At 54.5% G+C, this 2,971-nt stretch overlaps 1 pseudogene; it reads left to right on the top strand.

The window, feature by feature from the left end:
- The window catches only part of LOC111830479, a 16,831-nt pseudogene that overhangs the window by 11,919 nt on the left and 1,941 nt on the right, over positions 1–2,971 (top strand).

Genomic DNA, 2,971 nt, shown 5'->3' on the forward strand with positions numbered 1-2,971 from the left:
GAGTGGCGGGTGCGGTTGGAGAGGTATTTCCAGTCGATGAGGTGCCCAGAGGCGTATCGGGTGGACCTAGCGGCCCACTACTTGGCGGGTGATGCACATTTGTGGTGGTGGAGTGTGCTAGCCAAGAGGGGGCAGGGATTGGCGGTGTGGGGAGATTTCTTGGCAGAGTTTAATGCCAAGTATTTTCCGGCGGAGGCACTGGACCGGATGGAGTCGCAGTTCCTTGCGTTGACTCAGGGCGAGCGGTCGGTGCGGGAGTACGACTCGGAGTTCAGCCGACTCTTGGTGTACTCGGGGCGTGCGGGAGATCCTGAGCAGATGCAGGTGGGTCGGTTCATGAAGGGTCTCAGCCCTGACATGAGGGTGCGGTGCAAGGTGCGGGCCTATGCATCGCGTGTGGAGCTAGTTGAGGTGGCGGCAGGGATCGAGGACGAGTTGAGGAGCCACGGGGTGATTCCTAGTTCGTCGACGCAGCCGAAGAAGACCCAGCCACAGCCGCTTCCGAGCAGAGGTGGCAAACCTGCTCAGGGACAGAAGAGGAAGTGGGATGACACTTCCAAGGTGAGTCAGGGTTATCGGAGGTGGTTCAGGTGTGGGAGCACGGATCACAGGGTGGCGAGCTGCCCGAAGAAGGGCGAGCCGTGGGTGGATACCCGTGTCTGTTACCACTGCAGAGAGACGGGGCACATCAAGACGAGGTGTCCTAAGTTGCAGCAGATGGCGGTAGCAGCGGTGCAGCCGGTGATGCAGCCGGTGGTGCAGCAGTGGGTGCAGCCAGGATTGCAGCTGGCAGGGCAGTCGTTGGCTCAGCTGGGAGCACCGCCGGTGGCACAGATCGAGGGATCGAGGGGGTATACGACCGTGGAGACAGGAGAGCCAAGCACTGGACGACCGATCACAGGTTTAACTCTAAGAATCATTCTGTTTCCTTCCGTTGTTTTAGAATTTGTGTTGTTTTCCTGTAATTTTGGGGTGGGCGGTCTTAGTGAAAAGGGTTTGTGTAGGGACCCTGTTGGTGGGCGGGTTCTTGTCCCACGTGATGTTTGATTCTGGAGCTACGAATAGCTTCATTACCCCAGAGTGCGCGACGGGTGGTAACATCCGAGGAGATCCCGATGGTGGTTATGGAGCCGTTAGAGTCGCAGGAGGCGCTTTGCTAGCGGTTCAGGGACGGGCTAGTGGTGTGGATGTACAGATTGCGTGAGAGTCGATGCCGGCAGATCAGTACATTAGTCCGGTGGAGTTGTATGATGTAATTCTGGGCATCGATTGGTTGGAGCGGCACAGAGTTCGTCTGGATTGTCACCGGGGGAGAGTATACTTCGAGCGTCCCGGACCGAAGATGTATTTCAGGGTGTGAGACCGATTTGGGGAGTTTAGTGATTTCGGCGATTCAGGCGGATAAGATGATCCGAAAGGGGCGGGAAGCTTATTTGGCTACGATTGTCATGCCAGAGACGGTCGATGAGGTAGTAGGGGATAAGATCCGGGTGGTTCAGGAGTTCGAGGATGTGTTTCAGTCGTTGAAGGGGTTACCACCATCTCGGTCTGATCCCTTCACGATTGAGTTGGAGCCCGGGACAACGTCGTTGTCTAAGGCTCCGTACCGGATGGCTCCAGCGGAGATGGCGGAGCTGAAGAAACAGTTGGAGGATCTGCTGGGTAAGGGTTTCATCCGTCCTAGTGTTTCACCGTGGGGGGCACCGGTGTTGTTCGTTAAGAAGAAGGATGGGAGTTTCCGGCTGTGTATCGATTACCGGGGACTTAACCGAGTCACGGTGAAGAACAAGTATCCTTTGCCGCGGATTGATGAGTTGTTGGACCAGTTGAGGGGAGCTACGTGGTTCTCTAAGATCGATTTGGCGTCGGGTTACCATCAGATTCCTATCGACGAGGCAGATATCCGTAAAACGGCGTTCAGGACGAGGTATGGGCATTATGAGTTCGTGGTGATGCCTTTCGGGTTGACTAATGCACCAGCGGCGTTCATGAGGCTGATGAACAGCGTGTTCCAGGCGTTTCTGGATGAGTTTGTTATCATCTTCATTGATGATATCTTGGTGTATTCTAAGAGTCCTGAGGAGCACGAGGTACACTTGCGGGCAGTGTTGGAGAAGTTGCGGGAACAGAAGCTGTATGCTAAGTTGAGCAAGTGTAGTTTCTGGCAGAGAAAGATGGGTTTTCTGGGTCATATCGTGTCTGCAGAGGGATCCAGAGAAGATTGAGGCTATCAGAGATTGGCCTAGACCGCAGAATGCCACAGAGATACGGAGTTTTCTGGGTTTGGCAGGTTACTATAGACGGTTTGTGAAGGGCTTTGCCAGTACAGCTCAGCCAATGACCAAGCTGACGGGGAACGATGTTCCTTTTGTGTGGACTCCTGAATGTGAGCAGGGTTTCGCTCAACTCAAGGAGATGTTGACGAGTACGCCAGTTTTGGCCTTACTGGAGCAGGGAGAGCCGTATGTGGTGTACACGGACGCTTCGGGAGTTGGTTTGGGTTGTGTGTTGATGCAGCAGGGTAAGGTGATCGCCTATGCTTCGCGGCAGTTGCGGAAGCATGAGGGCAACTACCCTACTCATGATTTGGAGATGGCAGCGGTGGTCTTTGCTCTGAAGATTTGGAGATCTTATCTGTATGGAGCGAAGGTTCAGGTGTTTACAGATCATAAGAGTTTGAAGTATATATTCACGCAGCCTGAGTTGAACTTGAGGCAGAGGCGCTGGATGGAGTTGGTTGCAGACTATGATCTGGAGATAGCTTACCATCCCGGTAAGGCTAATCTGGTTGCAGATGCTCTGAGCAGGAAGCGAGCGGCTTCAGCTCGAGGGCAGGACATGGAGACCTTGGTGGGAGAACTTAGCACCTTGCGGTTGTGTGCTATTTCTCAGGAGCCACTAGGGTTAGAAGCAGCTAACCGCGCAGACCTTCTGACCAGAGTTCGAGCGGCTCAGGAGAAGGATGCAGGGC

The sequence above is a fragment of the Capsella rubella genome, unplaced genomic scaffold, assembly GCF_000375325.1.
Source record: "Capsella rubella cultivar Monte Gargano unplaced genomic scaffold, Caprub1_0 scaffold_8, whole genome shotgun sequence".
Classification (NCBI taxonomy): Eukaryota; Viridiplantae; Streptophyta; class Magnoliopsida; order Brassicales; family Brassicaceae; genus Capsella; species Capsella rubella.